The sequence below is a fragment of the Strongylocentrotus purpuratus genome, unplaced genomic scaffold (genome assembly GCF_000002235.5).
Source record: "Strongylocentrotus purpuratus isolate Spur 01 unplaced genomic scaffold, Spur_5.0 spur5_scaffold_17, whole genome shotgun sequence".
Taxonomy (NCBI): Eukaryota; Metazoa; Echinodermata; class Echinoidea; order Camarodonta; family Strongylocentrotidae; genus Strongylocentrotus; species Strongylocentrotus purpuratus.
Window position 1 is genome coordinate 7,469,259 of NW_022145602.1, and position 25,599 is coordinate 7,494,857.

The 25,599-nt window shown below is 35.8% G+C and overlaps 1 long non-coding RNA gene across 1 annotated transcript; it reads right to left on the reverse strand.

Annotated features, from left to right (window-relative positions):
• Positions 1-892: 892 nt before the first annotated feature.
• On the reverse strand, positions 893-7,629 carry LOC753858. Its single transcript, XR_004064583.1, has 2 exons — positions 7,518-7,629; positions 893-5,353 (listed from the first exon to the last, which is right to left on the reverse strand). It is a non-coding gene; the product is annotated as an uncharacterized LOC753858 (long non-coding RNA).
• Positions 7,630-25,599: the final 17,970 nt, after the last annotated feature.

The following is a 25,599-nucleotide window of genomic DNA, read 5'->3' on the forward strand; positions in this document are numbered from 1 at the left end:
TGTTCTGTAACCCAAGATGCCTCTTAAGTTTAAACAATTTTGTACCGAACCGTTCCCTGATATTCATCATCACCACAACCGTCATCATCATCATCATCACCATCATTATCATCACCACTATCAGCATCATCGTCAAAACCAACAACAAACAAACATCATCATCATCCTCACCATCATCTTCACCATCATCATCATCATCTTCATCATAATCACAACCACCATCTCGTCGTCGTCGTCGTCGTCATCATCGTCATCTTCTTTATTATCAGCACCTTATACTCTAGTCATTCGGGAAGGGGGGTGGGGGTTGTTAGCGATGGAACTTTCTATCGTTATGTATTATTCATCCGAATTATAAAGCAATATGCTATTTTTAATGACGTAGCTGCCTAGCGATTTAAAATGTAACATTGCCACGTCAACAAAATCACGATAGTTGTAGAGGTGTCGTGGTCGAGTGGATATGTCACCGGACTGTGGATCACAAGGTCCGCGGTTAAAGTCCCACCGCGGCACTAATGTCCTTTGGCAAGACATTGATCTACATTTGCCACTCTCCACCCAGGTGTTAAAATGGGTACCCGGTAGGATGAGAAAGATAATGTGGTTTGATTAGCAATGGCGCTTGTAAAATGGCGACTGGCTGGAATGCTCCCCAGGGAGTGGAAAATGTGCAAACATTGTGTTGCCGGTAAGCCTGAATCCGATGACCGGGGTAATAATATGTTCCGCGCCTAGAAACAAAGTATTAGGCGCATTATAAATGTGAGCTATTATTATTATTATTATTATTATTATTATTATTAATATTATTATTGTGTAAATGACGTTAATAACTCAACATGACAGAAAATCCATCGAAACACAAAAAGAAAACTGAATGACAGTCATATTTACTCAAATACTAGAGACACTTATTTATTCAGATTCTTTTTTGATAAACAGCGACAAACTGTACAGAAGTTATAGCTCAACATTTGATTCATTTCTCACGAAATAAAAATGATACATAAACGTTTTTTTTCAATCAAAATGCAGAAATTGAAGACCACCCCATTAACAATGAATCAAATATCTAGAAGAAAGAAGAAAAAAACGTGAACAGACTGTAGATGTACATTCAACCAGCATTGAAAACCATTAATAATTAATAATTCTCTCTTTTGCAACTCTCTCTCTGTCATATCTCACGGAAATAGACACCTATATTTTTTCTAATTTAGATGCATCTTCCGGTGCCAAAACGCTATAGAATTTATCATGAGCAATAAGTATCTGTTATAAAGCACACTAAATGTCAAGAGTTGGGGAAATTTCCAGGTCAAATCTGATATCTCGAGCTACAAATCAATAACATTTCCCCTCCCTTCTATTTGTCAGCTACATCACCACACGTCTTAGGGTCAATATGTTCTATTGGTAAACCAAAACAAATAAATCGTCTTATTAGCATTGCGCAAGGGAAATCTTAAAGTAAAAGTCTAGTGATATTTGTTTTCTCCTTGTAGTATTCAGCTACCATCTGATTTATTTGTTATTTTCTTTTACTGAGATGACACTCCTTTGCCCGAAGTCATAACATGATTATCATCGTGTTTCAAATGGGTCTAATCGTGTGTAATGACAACACTGCCTCTTGCAGCTAATCATTTTATATTGGGAAACGTGAACATAGCATGGCATTACGGCGGCGAGTGTAGGGAGGAGGTAGGATTATAGGGCCTACACATTTATTTTTAATTATACAACCATCAGATTTAGTTTCTTATCGAGGAGCTACTCGTTAAGTACGAAACCATTTGATATTCATCAATGTGTCCAATTTAGCTCCAACTAGGTTCAATGAGAACGCACCTGTTCCCAGACATACAACAACAACATATAATATGTAAGTAAATCGTCTCGCGTTCTCACTGCAATTACATTTAAATCCATCGCTCACTATTAACCATTCAGTACAACGATTATGTTAGAAATCTGGACCCTACAATTTTTTGCTTTCTACACCTATCCCGCCTATTGGACAATGTGAAGACAAAATATACTAAATCATGTTTGATGTTTTCGATTAGTTACAGCCAGCCTTAATTTATTCTACATATATTCTTTTGTCATGTGTAAATTTGCAATATTTGTTTGTTATATATTTGTAAAAATGCAAAAGAAAAAGAAAATCAAACAGAAATAAATCAATCAAATCAAATCAAATCAAATTATGAAGAATATGGTAACTGATTATGATATTCACTTAAAATTGCACAAAGAAAATAATGGTAAATATTTATAAGATGTTTGCATTAACATGATATTCTTTTGAAGCTTCAAATAGGTTTTTATTCAATAAAGTACAAACGAAACATATAGGAAAATGATACATTTACATTTAAAAGTACGCACACTGAAATAGGATTTTAAATTAACATAATTAAATCGTTTTACAAATTTCATTCAGGGAGCTATACTTAGTTCCCGTTTCCCCTTCTTTCAACAAACATTGCGCTATTTCCAGGCACGCTTGTATTGGTAGGCTATATCAATTTCTGAGGATGAATTCGTATTCAAAATGACCTTGAATCATTTAGCTCTTGCATTTTTACTTTATCTCAAAAGAATAGATAAGAAAGAAAGGAGAAAATCTTTTTCAATGACGATGTCACGGACATAAATAAAAGAAATTGAAAAGGAAACCGTTTTATAGAATGGCTTGTGGCATGGCATTGCTATTGTAGCGTTCGCTTAACACGCTGAAAGATTATATGGAATTGTAAAGGCGCAATCAGCCTGATACTTTTTGTTTAGCTTCTTCAGTAATAGCGCAATCATTTTAATTGCGCTATTACTTGCGCTAATTAAATCTTGCGTCACCCGAACCCTCAGCATAGGATTTTAAAGTTGTGATCTACTGAATGATTTGATTTTAGAAGTTTTTTTTTTTTGGCGGAGACATTAGAGCCCGTTTTAATTTCGTTGCGCTATTCCCTGTGCTAATTAAGCCTTTCGGAGATAATTAGTCCATACACCAACACTTCAACGCAATGTATGAACTGTTCACTTTGCAGTTAGGTTTGTATTTGTATAAAGGTATCTTCATAAGATGATGCTCACTGTTCCGTCGTTATTAGGCAAAGAGTTCGATATAAGCCGTGGGGTCCTTAAAAATGTAATTTAATTTATGTTCTCCTTTTGTTTACCCTTTAAATTCGCTTCAGTGCAATGCGTTTTATTTAATAATAAATCTAACGGCAGAGCGTCTTGCGTCAAACTCCATCCATCTTGGTCAATTGTCTGATTGATCACTAATTGATTGATCTGTAATATCACCGCCATTTTCCATGTTAAGCCTAGAATTCGAGACCCAAACGAGAAAATAAGCCTTTACGCGTACATGGAAACCCATACACTTTACCCAATAAACAGTAGAATTGATACGGTATGATAATGAAGATGTTTATCTCAAGCAACTAAGAATAGATGTTGAAAACACGTTATGCAGTTGTGATATTTCGTTGGATCAAGCTGGATTTACAGGGGATCTGAGTTTTACTGGTGTTCTGTCAAGTTCTATGCATAAATGAAAATATTCCATGGATATTCCTTGCACCTTATAGCCACTTCACTATTGGTGTTCAATGCCAACCTAATGTGGCATTCTCAACTGAAAATACCATGCACTTTATTTTTGTTTTCGCTTGGCAGAGACTGTTTTCATGTTTGCAAATGATATATTTATTAATAAATTATAGACATTTAATACACATACGAGTCTTTTCTGATCTTAGTTGCAAGATGTATACGACCTTATAACCGCTTACTCTTTAATGTTAGACACTGCTTTTATTTATTTTGTAAACATTGAGTTTTTGGTAAACAACATTATCACGTTATGACAAACAAGGACAAGTGAGGTTGCTTTTGAAATGTTACAAATGCTTCGTAAACAATTTTATTACTGAAACAGCTCCCGATTTAAGTGCTACGTGTAAAGTATAAATTAACATTAAATAGGATCATCAAATTTAGATTGAATTTCATTTCACGTTGTGTTTCTTAACAGGGATATCATTTAACCCAAGTTTAGCCCTGTAACAATGCAAAACCTTTGACTTTCATGAACAATACTAACAGCTTTTACATATCTGAAATTTAACCAAAATAGTACTAAGAGTGGACTGCACGATAATACGTATATTTTCATGATTTTACATTAAAATTAACAAGATAAAATGATACGATTTATACACTACACAATATATATAATGTAGTCAAACTGAAAAAATATTCACGCAGTTCTATGTAATAACAAAATATTTATTTTCATTCATGCAAAGTGCCGCATGTTTTAACTATAATGCTTCGAAAAGAAATCGATATGATACGTGTAATTTTGCAAAGTGCCCTCACTATTAAATAATTCTTCCCCGATTCTTAGGTGTATAAAACAGTTTTCGTTGTTTTTTGCATGTTTGATGTGCGATCTACATCTATTGTTATATAACTCAAGCAAATCGTATATTATTTACACGTACAAAATATTTGGAGATAAAATAAACTTCCTTGATTTGGCAACATTCAAAGAAAATAAACAAATGAAGTCTTGCATCTATAATTGTAGTGCTAAATTCTCTATTTAAAGCCTTGTTTCGTTTGTCCAATGGAAGAAACATACATGCACAACAGTGGCGGATCCAGGTGTGGTGAGGGGAGGGGGGGGGGGCTAGACTTAGGCTGGGAATGAGGACATTGGCATAATAGGCCTATTAAAGATTAAAGCTTTGCGATGCTCAGTCCCCTAAAAGTGTGACACAAAATAAAAAGAATAAAATGCAGAGGTGGCGTGGGCGTGTTGCCACAGTCACAAACTCATTTTTAAAAGTGGGGGCGGGTCGCCATTTTATGATCACATATCGGGAATAACAGGTATTACAAAAACTCGGGGAATATGAAGATCACCTCCCTGCCCCACCCCTTATCCTAACCGGAATCCGCCACTGCAAACTACAACAGCTGCCGTATTTAACACAGAGTTCTTAGAATCCTAAAGGTACACACAAAATGAAAATATCGTGTTGTTTAAAGTTGATAATCAAACGGGTAATGAAAGTAATCATAAACACAAAGCTGTGATGCTGACTATTTAACTACGTGAAAGGGGAGAAAAATATTTGTTTTTCTTTGATTTTTTTTTGTTTTAGCGTTCTTTTTCAGGAGATGTTAAAATGAAGATGACCAATTGGCTGTTGTTAAATTGTTGTTGGTCCACTTCGTTTGCAGTTTAGCATGTAAGGCCCGAACCTGCCCATGCATTTCCCTCTTGTTTGCCGCACTCCATGTACTTGTAAGCCGGCACCATTATCTGTGGAAACAAAAACAACAACGGAAAGCGTAAATATTAATGTTTTGATATTAATACCATATTCATCCTTTTTTCCCAGGGGGAGGTATTATTACCGTCTAGACACTGTCAATATCATAAATATCACAGTGATTTCGGGTATAACCTTGTTACAATTAAAACTTTTTGGAATAGCAATATTGGGCAGCTACATACAGATATACTCGCTAGTGGTATATATGTAATGATACTATTACCCCGCCACGATAAGGCGCTCATGAATATTTTCTTTTGTCTTTAATACTCCCACCTGTTTATCATCGATTGTACCATCGGTGCAACAGATGAATAAAGATTACATAACTTTCAAGAATGTGTTTCCAATATTTCCCACGACGGGATTAGCATTATTGTACGAATGACCTCTATATGCTCATGCGAAGATAGTTTTACAGACAGCATTTGTATGAATTTATTTCAGTGGTCATCATAATTGATCAAAATAATTTTTAAATGATTGATAATTCCCTGATAACGAAATAACTAGACGTGGGTTAAAATCAGATAGAAGACGGTTTTTGTGATCTCTGGCAAATAACAAAAGGACAGTAGAAAAGAAAAAAAAAATCACAATGACATTTAAGAAATAGGCTCAAGAGCAGATCGAATACCCTTTTGGATTTCCAAAAGAAACTATGTTGGGGAGGAGGCTCACATTGTAAAACTTCGCGATCGCGTTGCAGGGACATTAAGGAGATCTCAACGACTTTCGAAAAATCAACTCAAGGGTAAATCTTTTGTACTCCCTCTAGAAATTATATTTGGATTATGTAATAATGTTATTGTAACGTTTCAATAGGGAATCCTAAAGGCTTTTTAAGAAAATGGGCTTAATATGGTAAGCCCTTTTTAGCAATTAATCCTATTTCGTGATAGAAACTAGTAAGAATTCTTAAGATCAATAAGTTACCTCTTTGAGTTATCAAATGGGACTTCTTGATATCACGAAACAGGATTAACTATTAAAACGGCTTGCAATTTTGGCTCACATTTTTTTCTTCAGGAAGAAATAGAAGATAATCACTGCCTTGTTTTGCATTATCTCTTATCATTAAGGCATGGTTATCACTGCCCGCGATATTTCTAACGTTTCGAGAAAGCATATGGGATTTGAGATTACTTTTCCGATCCCCGCCCCCGATTTGTATAATTCATTCATTTATTTTTCCTCTCATGGGCTTGAATACTGTAACAGCAATAGCTGTTTCCATAAGGGTTTCCAATCAGTACTTATACGAAGTATTCATTTCGTATAAGTGAATTAAAATTTGTATTCAGAAATAATAATCCTAATTTAAGACATTAAAATAATCCAGAATGATGATACAAAATACCGGACACATGGAATTGAATTGCAAAATCAAATATACGAAAAAACAGATATTGAAATATAAAGACGGATAAGAACGAAAGACAAGAGGCTAAGCTATATACTTAAAAACAACCATCACTATAAAAATCGTTTAAAGGACATATACACAAACATTTGTAGCACTATAAAACAAACAGAATAACACATAAAGATACAAAGCCAAGTGGAGAAGTGTGATGCAAGTAAAAACGAAAGTGGTTTAGAAGGGAGTCGTCTTTCATTTTAACACTTTTCAAAGGAATCAAAAAAGAATTAATCTAAGTCAACCCAATAGCCTCGTGCATGAACTTTTAAAATGAAAATGGCATATTGACACCATTAACCATGATACTATCCGACCAAGGCCTCACATTGGTTTGGGACTCAACGATGGGCACTTGACCGGTTTCGTACTATCTAACGTCTCGCACACGGACTTGTCATCGATGGGATTGAGTCATCGGCTCACATGCCTACCCATGGAGTGAAACAAGGATCTATTGTTGGACCCTTAATGTTTTACTATGTACATAGCTCCTTTCGAAAGGGTTATTCAAGCTCATGGTTTTTCAAAAATGTTCTATGCAGCTCACACACAAATATGTCCTTGATGAGTATCATGCAATTTACAAGAACTGTGTTATTATCATTATTATTAATACCTCTCTAAAGTAATTTCTACGGGCAGTTCTACTATAAATGTTTTTTTTAAAGGCCGTTGAGTTCCTTTTGGCGAAAGTCTTTGCCATCGTGTCTCTAAATGGTATCCTTTACCTGAAAGCTGTTTTAAATCCACTGTTTCGAATCCTCTTGAGGTGGCATCCCGAAGGTCAGCTGCTTGGTTTGATTTCTGCCTCAAATCTTCGTGTATCCTTCCCAGCAACTGTCAAAATAAAACAATAATGGTGGTGATAATAACAGTAATATTCATTGTAATAATGAGAGAAAAAGTAGTAGTTTTAGTCGTCGTAGTAGTAGTAGTGATATCGTAGTAGTAGTAGTAGTAGTAGTAGTAGTAGTAGTATTAGTAGCAGCAGTAGTAGCAGTAGATTTAATACTACTGGTACCACTGGACCTGGACCTATAACAACAACAACTGCTATTACAACAACAACTGATACTTCTACTAATAATAATGATTATGTAGTCTCTAAGGTCAACTGTTGAGTTTTGTCTCAAATCGTCGTGTAACCTTTTCAGCATCTGTTGAAATAACATACAATCACATTTATGGATAATAATGACAATAAAAGTAATGACAATACTGAAAATACATAAAAAATATCTGTTCATAAGATTATTAACAAAATACAGAGGAAAAAATCAACACGATAATGAAAAAAGGTAAGCATCTGGCTCTTTCATAATGCAATAGAATGGTATCATTTAATGATAGCAGTCATGTGACCACAATCTATCCAATAGAATACGTGCTTCAAATGCACTATTTTTTTCTTAAAGTTGTAACAATAAGATTAATTGTAGATTAATATCTTACGCAACTTTACTCATTAAGCACCAAATATCCTTCTCTTTTTATCATTTCCTCACCTTATTTCTTCCATAATCCCTATCTCTTTCTCTCTTTTTCTCTCATCCCCTCTCTATCTTCTCTTTTTGTTTTTTGCTTTATTGCTTAGCAGATGCCCCGTTTGTTCCTGTCATAGGCGATCAAGTGTGTGTGTGTGTGTGTGTGTGTGTCTCTCTCTCTCTCTCTCTCTCCTCTATCTTTACATCCAAATATCTATCTCTCTATCTATTCATGTCCCACCAAGTCATCGTACTTCATCGTTACCTTGCAAAATCCCATTTAAGATTCCCACCTTGTTTAGCACCCTACTTCCCCCTTTACCATCAGCTACCATGATTCATCATTTGTTTGTTTGTCGATTCAACTTCAAGCCTGGTTAGGCTTACACTGAATGATCTAATTATGATTGCCACACCCTCTACGCTATAGTCTAATTCCAGTTCGAATATTAAAGATATTATTTTCATTGCGAAGGAGGCGCGATAGCTCAGTTGGCAGAGCAGTGGTCTCGTAATCCGGCAACCCGGGTTCGACACCAAGTCGATACGCTAGTGCACTTTGGTGAGGCATTAATCCTCATCACCAGGTCCTTCGGAGAGGACCTAAAGTCGTCGGTCCTCCGGTTGCTTACTAACAAGCATTTATGCTTTCTTAGCAGTCAGGTAAAATAATCACCACCACTTGACTAGTCAAGGATAGAAACTTTTTTCATTCGGCCTGAAAACAAGGCTACTTCGACTATTTACTGGGCCGATTTTCTCAACCGTAATCAATAAGATATACATACATACATACATACAAACAAACAAAACATGAAGTTCAGACATCTGTCTTTAAAAATGCCATAAAGGTGCTGCATAAAAATGCATACAATCTAAATTTCAAATCGTGACCTTTTTTGTGAGGCCATGTGTTTAATAGCATCATTATCGACATTATGCATCCATGAGTTTCCGTATGAAGTTGACGCTAAATAGTGACAACAAATTATTAAGTATTCCGGAGGCTTTGAGGGAATAATTATAGCAATTATGAATTACGTCGGTAGTTTCCTCCAGATCCTGTGAACCTTGAAACAATTTCAAAAACCTTTTGCAAGTAGACACCGTCTATCACAACGCATTGGGAACGGTGGACTTATCTCTTCTCTTTGCATTTCCTGGTGTTTTGCTTCTTTTTCCGATTAACCTAATACTAGGTAACCTTTTACGTTTTGAGATCTCCAATGAGCGTAAAGAAACATAAAATCTACGTCCAAATAGACTCCTGACACATGGAATAACTGTGTACTTTTAAAGAATGACACTTTTTCCCTAACACTCCTTGATAATCTCAAATAGATATAATGATTGCATATATATATATATATACATATGTGTAACAAAAATGGAAAAAAGAAGAGTAAGAGATGATAAGAATAGTCCCTTTTCCCCTCCTGAGACGTAATATAAACACACTATAAAAACAAGAAAACAAAAAAGGACATGTCCTCATCAATACTGTAATGATACTCCCGCGAAAAATCCATCTTCATTTTCAGGCACTTAAGAATGGACTATAGCATCGTTCAAAAACTTCCATTTTATTACACAAAAAGCTAAATACAAATAAAGATATGAAGTGTCTACACAGTATCAAGTTACTAAACAGTCGTCGGGGCTCAAAGAAAGCAATTTTTTCTCATCATATCGAATTTACCAAAAAAGCCTAAACAAACAGAACTGCCTTAAGGAACTGACCTTGCGATTACATTGTTCAAGATATCGTGTGGAAGCAACAGGGGAAAGTTGATCTAGCATATAAGAATTGTAGTATATACACTGACGTTATGGAACGATTACAATGAGCCGGTTCATAGATACAATCTGCGCATGGGCAGATAAAGGTCATTTGTACCAAAAAGGTAAAACCCACAGAGATGAATACTGGATATGCGCTCATGAAAGTTATGTAACATTATTCATTTATGCACCAACGGTACATTCTATGATACGCAGGTGGAAGTATTCTTTTCAAGAGGGCAAGCAAAAGGTATTCATGAAGCACATCTAGGACTTTGGAAGTTATTATTTTAAGATGCTCAAAGTGGAACTTCTCCATGTGTAAAAGATCTGTGGATATTTGGGGTCATTTGTACCATGTGCTATCTGTAAACTCCCTTATTAAAATAACGTGACTCAAACTTTCTGAAAATAACATGTACCGCACACGGAAATGTTTACATGGGACTACACACTCGTATGGTATGACATCTTGGCCCAAACGTTGTGCCTCTTTTTGCCATATAATGAATACTACATTTTTGAAGAACATCCTTATTCAGGTGATATTTCCTTTAATTTCTTCCCAAATCGTCTCTATGCCGCAAGAATGAGAAGGCTCACATATTATTTTTCATCGTTACAAAAACTGAATATTCTCTTTAAAGCCAAGATAGCACTCAACGTTAATCATTCCTGATGAGTAACGGCAATTTCAGGCGGAATTCGTGTCAGAAAAGGAGAGCGCACAATTCTTAATTCAATCACGATACAATGGTGCTCGGAAGTAGAAAGGAAAGTGATATCTATTGTTTGTCTTTGTAATAGAGGAAAACGCCAAGAAACTATAGATCGATGAAAAAATGGCGGACATCTCCGAGATAGCCTTCCTTTCCAAAAAATGCCAAGAGTGTATTAATATCTACTGATGAAGTATGCTACTTCGCGGTGAGTTGTGTTTGAATAGCGTGCTCATTTGACAGGCAGGCCAAAGAGGTTTCAAATGCTAATGGACATGGAATCTGCAACGCTGTCAATATTTCGATCACAATTTTGTCTTCCTCTTTTGACTGTTTAAGTGACTTGTATGGGTCAATATATTCTATTTCCACTATGCCAACATAACTTTGTAGGCCATATAACACAATGTAAATAGCTAACTGTGTTAACATCAATTATGAAATATGTAATAGATACAATAGCGGGTTGTCGTTTATTGTTCACAGCAAATATTTAAAGTGACTCGCTAACATTGTTAAAGGTTAATGAAAACACTGCAGAATTTTTGTTTGAAATGTTACTTATTATATTCCTTCCATTGTACTAGCCCTCGAATATACACACAATTCTGGAAAAAATTATCAAACCACGAATATTTATGGTTTTCTTTGAATGCGTCACTGTGCAACACCTTATTAGTACTGTAACAGTAAATTCTGCCAACCATTTTTGAATTTTGCCCAACCGTTCCCCCCCCCCCCCAAAAAAAAAGACATAAGACAGGCTTTTAAAAATCAATCACCACTCCGCGTATTAAATACTGGATATACCTGATGTGGTGGATTTGAGATCTGAAATATTATCATTTTATTGTCATTATTCTTTTAGGCTACCCCTCTTCCCGTCGAAAAATTTCCTTGCGAGTGCAAGGTCTGCCGAAACTTTCTTTATGAACAGAGTGCCCCATAAAATTAATCTCAATAATCCTCAGCTCACAAATAATTTTCAGTTTTAAGTATATTCTCCTCGTGTAAACCCCTTCTTCATTGCATGCTCAAATAGTCCACGGTAGCCTAATTATTCCTCCTAATTTATGATGATGCTTGAAGTTTCCTCTGAAGTTACTTGTTATTTGTATGCATTACAAGGACGGCAATAATCATTTCCTCTTTAATCTCATTTAATTTTCATCTTGAAATAGACAGGAATACCCGAAGGCGAGATACAGGTCCACACTCACGTCACAACTTACACAATTTTTTTTTTAAAGCAAGTCAATTTTTCCCTCCTGTTTTTCTAACTAGGTGAATGGATTCATAACCCATCCCATAAACAAAATGGAGCCATGAATACCCATAATTCCAAATCAGTGCCAGAGGCTTAGTTGAAACCAACCCTCTCCCAAATCCCCGACCAACAAAATAAAACGCTCACTTATGATAAGATACCCTCATTTGGTAAGGATTGCCCTCTTTAACCTTAGGTACCACGCCAGCTTTTATGAAGCCACGAACAATATCTGTAAGCTGTCTTAAATATAATCGTAGATCTCTGAGAAACAAAGATAGTGCCATTTGTCGTCCTCTTTAACTGAAAAAGGAAGAAGAAAAAAAGGAGAGACAGGGACTAATCTTTAATCCGTATCAAGATCCAAATAACTTATTTTCCTTGTTTGAGTTGTTTCATTTTAGTTTTTTTGTTTTGTTTTGTTTTCAAAAAAGAAAGGGGGCATCTATATTCCCCTGATAGGTACGCGCCTACAAAATGTCTTCTAACCATGTTAAAAATTAAGATTAATTGCCTATTGAATGTTTAAGTGTAAACGTGGTCGAGTTGTGGGGGTTAAATGATAACCTCATTTTGTAAGGATTGCCCTCTTTAACCTTAGGTACCACCCCAATTTTATGAAGCCACGAACAATATCTGTATTAAAGCTGCCGTAAATACAATCGTAGATCTCTGAGAAACGAAGCTGGTGTCGTTTGTCGTGCTCTTCAACTGAAATATGAACAAAACATGAGAGACGAGGACTAATCTTTATTCCTTATCAAGATCCAATAATCTTCCTTGTTTCATTTTCGCTTTTGTTTTGTTTTCGAAAGAGCTAGGGGGCGTCTATATTTCCCTGATAGGCACGCGCCTACAAAATGTCTTCTAACCATGTTACAAATTAAGATTAATTGCCTATTGAATGTTTAAGTGTAAACATGGTCGTGTTGTGGGGGTTAAATGATATTTAAAACGAAGGAAATACAAACCTGTTGAGATTAAGATCCCCGACCAAGAAAAACACTGACTTATATTAAAATACCCTCATTGTGTAAGGATTGCCCTCTTTAACCTTAGGTACCACGCCAATTTTATGAAGCCACGAACAATATCTGTATTAAAGCTGCCGTAAATACAATCGTAGATCTCTGAGAAACAAAGCTGGTGTCATTTTTCGTCCTCTTTAACTGAAATATGAACAAAACATGAGAGACTAGGACTAATCTTTATTCCTCATCAAGATCCAATAATCTTCCTTGTTTCATTTTCGCTTTTGTTTTGTTTTAGAAACAGCAAGGGGGCGTCTATATTCCACAGATTGGAATGCGCCTACAAAATGTATCCTAACCATGTTAATTGAGATTAATTGCCTATTGAATATCTAAGTGTAAAGGTGGTCGAGTGAAACGAAAGAAATACAAACCTGTTGAGGTTACGATTTATATTTTGTATATCTGTGCTAATGATCACATAAAACTATGGCAAGTTCTTCTACGTGGTTAAAAAAAAATTGCACATAACGTTTACTAGTAGATAAGCAATTTAAGTATTGAAATAGAAGTAATAAATAGCCCATGCGCCTGACATATTTCTGTAAGAAGGGTTGGACATTGAATGCATCCTTCTTTAACTTGTTCGTGTCTTGTTGGATGTATAATTTGAAGATCTTAAAACTAGAATGCCCTGCATCGCCCAGTGAGCTATGTTATTATTAAAGTTACAAATGTGGGCGATCAAATTCCAACTCTGACAACACATCAGAAACTTAAAACATCTACCTCAATCTATGTACATGTACTATGTATTGAGTGAAAACTCTATAATATATCTTACATACATCGTAAATAGTTATCAATATTTCAAATGTAAACAGCCCACACACTGAAAAAATAATTTACATGGTTTATTCTGGAGTCTTACAATTTTTACTCCTGACAATTTCGACTCAAGGTAGTTCTGTATCACCAAAACCGTTGGAGCCGTCGGCATAGACCTTTGAAACTTTGACATCGTTATTAATACGCCACACCGCCTCAATTCAAGTTTTTGAATTATCCTTCCATATTTTGTATAGCCTATTCTAATATTTGTCTGCGACCCATATTTCTTGATTAAAAATTGACGACTTCTGATCATACACCATTTTCCATCTTCTTTACCCTTGTTAACCAGAACGAGATATCCCTTCGGCTTTTTGCATCACACATCTCCCTCTCTCTGATGAAGATGAGGTTAATATCAATTTTCAGTTACATCCCAACTTTCGTGCGATCTTTCAATTTTAACAACAATGAACCCTGCTCTTCTCGTTTTCCATTTCCCCCTGGGGAAGGTCTTTCTTGACAAAATTGATTATTCGCCTGTAATCATCATTTATTCATCTCGCTTAAACATGGAAACAAGATTTTAAAAAAGGAAAAGCAGACCGTACAGCGGAGTAACCTTCCCCGACACATATAATTATGATTCTCGGATGGATGTATAACTTTGCTCATCGTTTCTGATGTGGTTGCATGATTTAAGAGAAACGGAAGCCATCTTTCACGCGTCAATGTTTTGACTTTTGATTTAAAGAGGAAAAAAATGTCGTTTAAAGGTGAAAATGTTGAACGATGTTATCAGCTGTGTAGTAAATTGCGCCGCCCAACTAATAATTTCTTTTGATGTTAACATGAAATCCAAATGAACAGTCATCTAATTTCACGCTTGACACCAAACAGTTTATACCTTATATATTGCAGACGAAGCGCTATTTTTACTGACGTAGGATTGCGTCAACGAATGGCGTGGTTTCTGACGTGCCATATTACTATGACATCGTATAAAGAGTGAGTGCATACTAAACAATGCAAATACTGCGTTTGACAACTGGCATTACGGTTACATGCATGCGCCAATTACCTACACCGCCTTGAATAGCGCAGGTAATAGCGCAATCGGAATGACCTTTCGTGTGCAGGTGGCTTCATGCAGTCGTTACTGTGGTATGCGGTACATTATTGATATTACTTGTACTTTCTGTTTTCCATCCTTTTCCTTAGCCTTCGATATTTATAGAATTGATATTTTTGAAACTGTCAACAAACACTGTCTAATATCTATTTATCAAATGCATTCATTTAGAAAAGATGCATAATGCCTTAGTCTCATTTAGAATATACTTTTCATTGATAATCTCTTAGGAATGCTTATGGCGCGCAGGCTTCCCAACGCGATACAATTCCTTACAAAGTAAGACAAATGTGTCATGAAAAAAAAAATCCGCTTTTACACTCGTTTGCTAATAATGCTATTAAAGTTGAGTCAAAAAGTCAAGGGCAAATTTTATTTCTGAAGGTATAATATTTTTAATAATCAGCAATTCATGAACGGACAATAACAGTAGGACATTCATTATAACATTAATATTTTTCATCCGTTCTCTCTTTCTCTGTTTTTCTTTTGGTACTCTTTTTGAGGTTTTTTCATATACATGTACCATTCATTTGTGTCTTTATTTTCATTCATTCCCCCCTCCTCGATCAATGTCTATGCTCTCTCTCTATCTCTCTCTCTTATGCTCTCTCTTTCTTACCCCCTCTCTCTCCTTCCGTTCCCTACCCCCCCCCCCCCCGCACCCGAAACACACGTTTCCAGTTTGAAGATTAGTTTTCTTTTAACATGTACATACATCCCTCCTTCTTTTCATTATTATTATTATGTCTTACTTTACTTGTTCGTCCTGTGCAGACGACCCCCCCTCTCTCTCTCTCTCTCTCTTTATCTCTCTCTCTCTCTCTCCCTCTCTCTCTTTCTCTCTCTCTCTCTCTCTCTCTCCCTCTCTCTGTATCACACACACACCCTATTCATACCACTGTTTTCTTCCCTCATTTCCGCCACTTTTTGCGGTATAGTTTTTCAGATGAACTTCCCACTCAAATGCTATTAGCATGCATATGAAGGATATAAAGATATACGAATGAAAAGGGTAATTTTCGGAAAGGAAAAATGCCGAAGCTGAGATTGATGGATGTAATTATTCACTAAATTCCGTCCTTTTGACCAGTGTCCTTTTGACCAGTATCTTGACCTTCTCGCATCGTGGAAAATCTTCCATCTTCGAAGCAAAGCGCACTAAAGACTTATAGTTCATCCATTGATGGACCTTTCTAATGATAAACGGGATAGTATGATATAACCAGTACAGTTCACATCTATTTTAAAGAATTCTATAATTGGCATATCCTGCACAAGTACTTATGTAACAAGCTGTAATAAAGGAAAGGAAAGTTGAAGGTATTTAAAAAAAAAATTATATAGTTATATCATAAATTATGCAATACAAATTTTGTGTTTCCTCGTTGTGCTCTCTACAGTGCGTCCCGAAAAAAACTATACACTTTTGAAATGGCTGCCGAATAAAAAAATATATAATTCTGGGAGAAAAGTTTTATATGTGTGGAAAGCTCATAAACTCAACTTTCATATGACACCAAAAAGTCCGAAAATAATTCATGCTTGGTTGAGTACTGCTCACTTTTGTAAAGGGTATGAAAATTAGGTTGCGCAGGAATTAGCTTTCCAATTTGTGAGAGGTAAATCCTTTGGAGCTTACGGAATTGAGGATGATATGACCAATTTATGATCAATTTTGATGAGTTTGGGTTTACTGAGTGAAATTTGTGTTTTATGGGATTAAAGGTAAAGATCAGTATTGGAAACGCCCCAATTTCAAAAAATGAAATGGAAGCTCTTATTACCAATCATGTGAAAGAATATGTTTTGAATATTATATGATGATAACAATTTTGACGGAAAACCGCCTACTAATTGATATATTTGGTAAATTAGTGTATCTCTTGCCTGTTGAGAGATATGAAATGCACGTGTCGCACACGTGTGTGTAGTCCCATATACATCTGTCTGTGTACAGTGCTTCTAACTTTATGAAGACTTGGCCAAATTTCTTATCATTTTGATGATTCCAGAACCTTGCAGTACATCTATGCTAGATGATCAACCTTTTCTGATCGATTTCACAACGTTTCTTTCACAATGCAATCGCATGACCATAACTGGTCTTTAGCTTTAACATTTTATGCATGAGTGAACAGGAATTGCATTTGTTATTACCGTATAGCAATGTAACTTTCCATGGTAGACTCAGTGGAGTGTTCATGTGAGTCATCAGGACGGGGTGATGGTACATGGTGCAGGGGAGGTGAAATGTAGGTTAGGACTTTGTTTGGTAGATGGGATAAGGGTCAAGAGGACATGTATGCCCCCCCCTCTCTCTCTCTCTCTCTCTCTCTCTGCCTGGGTGTGCTTGTGCATAACTTGACAATCCATTACATTCACCTATCAATTACTTAATCAACAATGTACGGTATCAGCCAATCAGTCAATCAAATTATCAATCAAGCATTCAATCACCATTCAGTATTTCAATCAATTTAATCATTCAATCATAATTAATCAATAACTTAGTAAATCACTCAATCTATCAACCAACCAACAAGTCATTTTAGCACTTGAGTTTATGTAAATGGTAAATGGGTAACCTGAAGAATAAGTCGCCAACATATGTGATATTCCTCTTTTCAACAAACCGTATTTAAATAATCAATTTATATAACCCCCATCTGGTTATTAAGTAAATCAATGAGATGTTCAACTAATCTTACAATAACTGAAATGTGGGGTGAAGGTTTTTATTCAAAGTCACAGATGTAAAAAATAACAGTTTGTAAGATGGAAATTACAACATGTACCATCACCCCAATCCTGACTCCCATGAACACACCTGTCCACTGAGTCTACCAGGGAAAGTTACAATGCTACAATAAAAAATGAAATTCCTGTTCACTCATGAATAAAAGTTTGGTGTTATAAACCATGTAATTCACTCAGCAAATCATGAATGTATCATTTTACCCTCGATTTTGTAAGCACCAAAGGATTTACCTCTCACAAATTGGAAGGCTAATTCCTGCGCAACCTAATTTTCATACCCTTTACAAAAGTGAGCAGTGCTCAACCAAGCATGAATTATTTTCGGACTTTTTGGTGAGTTTATGAGCTTTCCATCCATATAAAACTTTTCCCCCAGAATCATATATTTTTTTTATTCGGCAGCCATTTCAAAAGTGTATAGTTTTTTTTGGGGACATCACTTTAAGAGCCATATTAGGGATGACTTCTTTTTCATTGAAGAAACAAATCTACAATAACGACAAACACTTGTGGCATCCACTTCAAGAAGAGTACTTCAACGCACTACTTTCGAGTGGGTTTCAATAATCTAGGTGTGGATTCAAGTGCAAAATGGAGTGATCCTATTATGACTTCCAAAAGAGCGGATTATGACTCGTATGGATTAATAGAGGTCATTTTGCAACAAAAACGATGCTTTTCTTTTGATATCTATGAGTGAGAGATGATTGACTGTCGTTCCGGTAGAACTTTTATGAGCTTTTTTTAAAGATTTTTTAAAACTTCAGTCCATTATACTTTATCCATCCATTTGACACCTTGGAATTGTCTAAATCCATATTGATGGCGTTTTAACTGAATGCAATAGCTGCTTCGGCTAAGGGCCAAGGGTAATAATCCGTTGGCTCTCCGCGAGAAGGCCGCAAGAGCTAGGCATTGTTTATGGATGTGACGGATTTCCTGCGGGCACCCGACGAATGAATGGCCGAAATAATATTTATCATCAGGTTATATACGTATATGAAATGTAGGGTTATCCCAACTTGACCCGGCTTTGACCATAGATTTGTAATGGTAAGGCTATTCACAAAACTGCTTCTTCTATATGTAAAATAAATGGCCAAGAAAAGACTGTTATCAATCTCATCCCATTCATATAATTGAATCGAAAGTACACGTGGTACCCGTTCATGAAACACCATTGACGGTTGTTTGAGTACGTGTTCCGCGGGATGCCCCCGTGACGGTAGCCGTCAGATTTCATCAACACCTCACTTGATCCCAATTTCTGACGGTCAGATTAGCAAGGATCGAAGCGTGACGAATCGCTCTCCTGTTGCATCGGGTAGGAGGGGGAGGCGGTGTCGTGAACACGACCTAGACATTGGTGTTTTAAGCCCTGCCGCAGATGAAAAGGGTATAGGAGGTGGTGGCGGTGTCGAGAACACGACCTAGGCATTGGTGGTGTAAGTCCTGCCGAAGTTGAAAAAGGTAAAGTTTCGTGGTCGTGTCACGATTAGGCCAAAACGTTACTCTAAAAATCAATCCTAGGTGAGACATGTAAGATAGGATTCCTTTACCCAAAAGGGACGTGAATTTCTCGAGAAAAAAATGCTGCCATCTAAGCAGTTAGCCTTCTAAATCTACATGTAGGTTCAAAGAAGTGCTGTAATAATTATTTCATATTTATATAAGAAGATACAGGCAGTCGTGTTGCGCTATTGACAATTTTACTTGTGTTGCCTTGAAAATGTAACATGGGCAGGATTTTTTTTTTTTTTTTTTTTTTTTTGGGGGGGGGGGGGGTGGCACACACGAATTTTTAACCTAGCAGGCGTGAAAGTAAAGCACGAAGAAGCATAATATTAACTGATTTCATTTCTGGCAAACAACAAGAGTCATTAAATTAACATGATTAAGGTTTTCCATGGATCGTTGAAAATGTTGTGGCAAAAGTTTGATGATATCTATAACGATATTGTTTTGGTAGAGCGTCGAGGCATGGCAACATGGTTTAATGCCACGAAGAACAGCCCATACAAGGGGACGAAGAGTAATAGATCTGAGAGATCCATCCTGTCCTGTTAAGACAATATACCCTTGGTATCCCTAACACTCCAACGTGTATTAAGAGAAGATAGTCGATTGGTATAGGCCCATCTTTTGCGTGTGGTGTGGCGTTCCTCAAGGAAGTGTCATAGGCCCCTTTTCTTCAAAAACTTTCATAGTAATATTTGAAAAATCTAATATGACCCCTGTATTGTAAAAGTGCAATTATTGCAGCTATATCTGACTTGACAAAACATAATGTGAAAAATCACAAACTTTCAACTATAGAATAACAGTATGGAACAACACCAATGATTTCTTTCCCTATCCCATTTGAGATGTTCTTTTTTTTCTTCACACCACACGACCTTTTCACGCTAATGACACACGCCTGCGCTGGGATTCTCGCTCGGGGAAACATAAGTCAGTCCATAGCTAGGCGTGGTATACTTTCCAGAGAAAATAATTACAAACAATGGCTACTGCACAAACATCGATACATTGTTCTTTGAAAATAAAAGTCTTAAAATACATAAACCCTTAGGCTTTCGACAAGAATTAGAGTAAATAAGACTGGCGTGGGACTCATATAGCCTTCTTATACTGCAGTGTACTCAAAGAACATTATTGCCGTATACATGCAAACACATACAATAACATAACTTTAACATACAGTGTAACTTGATTCCAACCTTGATACGTGTTTATAAAGTGAAACCTTTACAATTTAAAGTATTAGAATGTGTTTCTAAAGAAAAGTGCGAAAACAAACAAACACAAAATAAAAGAAATACAAACATGATCATTAATGTAAAACTTTAAGGGTGCAGGTCGGTGGACCAAAAATAGTATCGTAACATTTTCGAAAGTTGTGTCTACTTGGATGTTTATACTTAAACTCTGTGTTTGAAATAAAATTCTTGATGACTTTATTTTATTTCTTCTCCTCCTTTCCACTCCGTGCAATTCTTCTTTTTACTAGTATTAAAAAAAGAGATATAACACACACCGTGGAGGAGGAATCTAATCATGCATAACGCAACTGTTTCTTTTCGTTTTTCTCTGTACCTCTGCAATTCTTTAAATTACACAGTTCCGGTATTCTATTGTTATCAATCCACACAATAACATACTTATCATTAATGTAAAAAAAATACAAATGTAAATGCAACTCAGTACTTAAAATGACATGTTAGTGAGAGTGACTCAGCAATCGTATTTCTATATATGTATCCGTGGGTGTTGTATGAGAAATAAAGGAATAAAATCAAATTTGAACTTTCGATACTGTTTTTCATCCTCGCCCACCCCTTTAATTAAGATATTTCAGTTTGATGCATTTTTAAAACAAAGTGCTGTTATGAAGTTACAGCTACACACAGGGGCTACACACAGCATCGTCCCATGTCATCTTTCATTTTGATGTCCTCAATCTGTCATGTATACAAGAATAGTTAGTGCTAATCCTGATGCATTTCTTCCCCTCGTAAACAACTCAATCATAATGAAATCTCCATTAGCATACACGTCCTATTTCTATCCTTTCATTACTTCAAATCCTTTACTGTATCCGTGTTCCTGCGACAACTACTTTTCGACCTTCTTCTTTCTCTCGAACATCATGTATCTTTCCAACTAGTCATGACAAATATATGTGATTGCATTTACATATACATATATAATACACACAAACAAACACACACACACACACACACATACGCACATTTATATACTGAAATCCTTAGATGTGTAATGTAATTTCTATCGTGATATTAAAGCACAGAAAGCTACACTAGTGGCCTTGAGGACTCAATTACAATGACATTATCATTATGGTTAATGTATTCTCTCTAGGCATTACTTACGCTCTGCTCCTCTCTCTCTCTCTCTCTCTCTCTCTCTCTCTTCCACTTCCGTTTTCCACCCCGTATTCTGCTTTCAATCCAATATCTCTCTCCTGGGTTTCATCTCCAATCTCTGTATTGTTGACGTATCTTCTATTTTATCTTCAGGCATCCTTCCTCCCCGTAGCCTTCCTGATATTCACGCATTCACCAAAACAACAACGACAACAACTGAACAAGATATAGTACGAAGAACTGTCAAACAAGTTTATCGCACTTTGCGTTTTTTATCTTTTATCACAACACCATTTTGCAAGATCTCTCTTTATGTGTTTTTTAACCCCTTGTCCGATCATTCCATTCTATCTCTCTCTTTTTATTAAAAAGATTATTTTCTTGCTACTCGCACTTTACAAGGGCATCGTCATCGTTATGATATTTGTGTTTGTGCAATGTAATGGTGAATTTGATAGATGAATGGATGAATGAATGGATAATTATATCAATTAATGAATGAACATAAAGAAAAACACTTTAAAAAAGAGATAATAGCGATTAAAAAAACATAAACAAGAAATAAAATGAGAAATTTGAAGGAAAAATATTGTAAAAAAATGATATCTTTTTTTTAATGTAGAGGGCAATCAATAATTTTTTCTTAGGCAGGGGATTTTGTTTTTCTACCTCCGAAGACCACTGCTATCCTTACATTGATAATTTGCACAAATCTTCATCGAGGGAAAAGTCTGACACGGATAAGGAAGGTATCCTTGTCAGTGACAAATCTGACGAAAGCGATCTTACGGATGAAAGCATCTAAAAACTATTCTCGGAAAGCAGCGCCAGTACGGAGAAAAGAACAGAAAGGAAATGGACATCGATATTTATTCTTGTACATTAAGACACTCGTATCAGGATATTAACTGATAATGCAGGGATGATTACGAAGCCTATACTCTTTGATTGAATATCATTTGAGGGGTCCAAATGTATATTATACCAATTTCGTCCTGTTTCAAGTGAGTCGGACTACTTATGAAAATTATTTTCAAAAAATTTAATTCGATAAGCACTGCACTGATCCCCTGAAGTGGTTCGTTTTTCTTGTTGTATACTTGCAAGGGCGGTAAACTAAATCACCACCTATTTCAGTATAAAATAGGTTTAATTTTGAAAATTAGCATACAGTTTGCAGATTAAAAGCAGCTGGGCGACATATATGCTTTTACATCATGGTGCATACGAGGTAGTATTTTGGATACAGTAATACTTAGAGAACATCAAAGTATGTTGCATTTCTTGAGATAAAAGTGGAACAACACGAATGTATAATGTTATACAATTTAAGCTTTAAAAACAAGATAAAAAATCTGATTGACACAGTCAACAGAAAGAAGACTGTGTATGTATCAGCAAGGTTCTGAAAATATGTATTCGCTTTTTCATCATAATCATCATTGGCTTACTGTTGTCATGCTTATGTACAGTAGTATGATTTAAGATAGCTACCGCATAGTCGTGATAGCGCGGAAGATGAAACAAGGAAAACAGCGAAGAAATAGTATCTTTATTTTCGTGCTGTATTTATTTGATTAGTCATTTTCAGGTGCAAGCGATATCCACACCAGTCTTTTAAGAGTAGTGCTTCAAAGAGCAGGAACAAATATGAAAACACGCCAGAAAATTAAATCAATTCGCAAGATGCAATTTGTAAACATGGCTGTTTATAATATTTCATTTTCTACTATTTTTAATATCATGGTAGGGAATATCAAAGGAAATGCTAAATTCCAAGAAAGGTCTTATCAACTGTGATTTTATTTCCTCGATTTCATCAAAGATTTCAGAGAAAGATAGAGAGAGAGATAGACAGAGACAGACGGAGAGACAGAGAAATAGAGAGAGAGAGAAAGATAGAGAGAGATAGAGATAGAGCGGGAGATAGAGATAGAGCGGGAGATAGAGATAGAAAGGAGAAGACGTAGACACTATACAGCTAATAGAAGAGACATAAAAATGCGAGGAAAAGAAAATCGAAATATAGCTGTCTGCGATCCGAACATTTTCTACGATATCCATTGCAATAAATGCGATGCTTTCGAATACTATACACCTATATTCATTAGGGGTGTTTGTTGTTCCATCATAGTATTTGGATCATCTACACCCCCGAGGATCGAAGGGCAAGCACGACGGTAACATTACATAATTGAAACTCTGCTCCCAGTGTTTGTTTGTCGAAGACTGAGTCAAGCGAAATGACCATTTTCGTTTGATATGAATAATTTTGACCTGCCTTGGCAGACGCAACGTGCAGGGTGAGATGTTGACTTCAGGTAAACACAATTCAAACTCTTCCCAAAAATGGGGCCAGAGCTGATCAAATCCTTGACTGCTTCAATAAAATTTTATTTACAGAAATTTAATGTAACATTTGAAAAAGAAATAGGATAACAGTAAGAAGTATTTCAATCGAGCAAATTTTATTATTAATATATGATAATAAATCGAAATATAAAAGAATCAGTTATATTTCAAAACAGCTATCGTCTGAAAGATTCAATAGAACATAGATCCATTAATTGTTGTCATTTCGATGTCTATACCTAAAATAGTCATATATATCATATGCTTTTTAATGTAATCATTTCTGAGAGTGTGATATTTGAGGAATACATCAGATAAAATAAACATTTCAGAAGGCACAAATCAGAAATTATAAATATATCAAATAAAGGAAATCCACGCCGCGCCTGTCGTATGACGTAATAATATTACCAGAACAAAAAAGACGAACTACACAAGTTAAGCGTCCCCCTACATTTTCAATTCAAAATGAATAAAACCCACATTATATCCTTAGGACACGAATAATTGAATAAGACAAATTCTGGGGACTTGGTTCATCTTTCTTGTATATCTACCAGTTGTTGGTGCTTATGTGGAGGTATGTGAATATAATATACAACATCGTTAAAGCTCAAAATAATCAGCATTACCTTTAAACTCTGCTGTCTTTAGAAGCACTTTAATAAATCTGGCGAAAAGTCTGAGTACATAGGGCTTGGGTCACGCACCTCTCTCACAATTACATCCTTCATCAGGAAAGTGAATAATAATGACGTTTGAACTCGCCCGAGCTTGATATTCATTGAATTAGGCTTATAACAAGCCACTTTGGGCTTGGAGCAATAATTACCCATGCTCAATTTGAGCGAAAATGCCTAAAGAGTGACGTCAATGGTCATAACTAAAAAGTTTCCCCAGAAGATATGATTTTTTTCATCACAGATAGATGCCCACATAATCATCAACCCAAAACAATACCAACAACAACGTTAAAATTAGTCATATTTATCATATTTCGGTCGTATTCGAAGTATAATAAAGTAAAATTGGTTTAACTAGATATTTTTGATAAATAAAATCTTTAAAATGATATAACGCCCTGTCCCAGAATTAATGATAGAATAATGTGAATAATGCGATTAATGATTGTGGTATTTCTCACAATACGGGAGAACGTAATAGGTGAAAACTAATGAAATATGGTGGAAACACGTTAAAAAAAGACCCTCCCAAAAATAAACTCAAGGGCTAATATCTATACCCTCATGTTTATCACATATTCGGTACGTGTTACGTCATCGTAATATCCGCAAATTTCAAAAGATGACGGGTAAGGGTTATGTAAAATAGCCTGAGGTTGATTTTGCCGAGTTTGTTGCGATTGTATTCCAAATTAATGTATTTCGTTCTTCATCATCGCATTAACAAGAAAACGATCGGTATTGAGTATCATCCCGTCTCAAATTGTATTTACTTTGCAAGGAATTGATTAAACAAATCTATACAAAAAACGCTATGTAGAGCTTTGGAGCATTGTATACAGGGGGAACGTAGACGTGACACAATTTTAAAGCCCCTCTGCACTCCTTTTTAGCAACTTGCGCCCTCTATATAGCGAGCAATGCCTAACCGGTGCCTGTTGG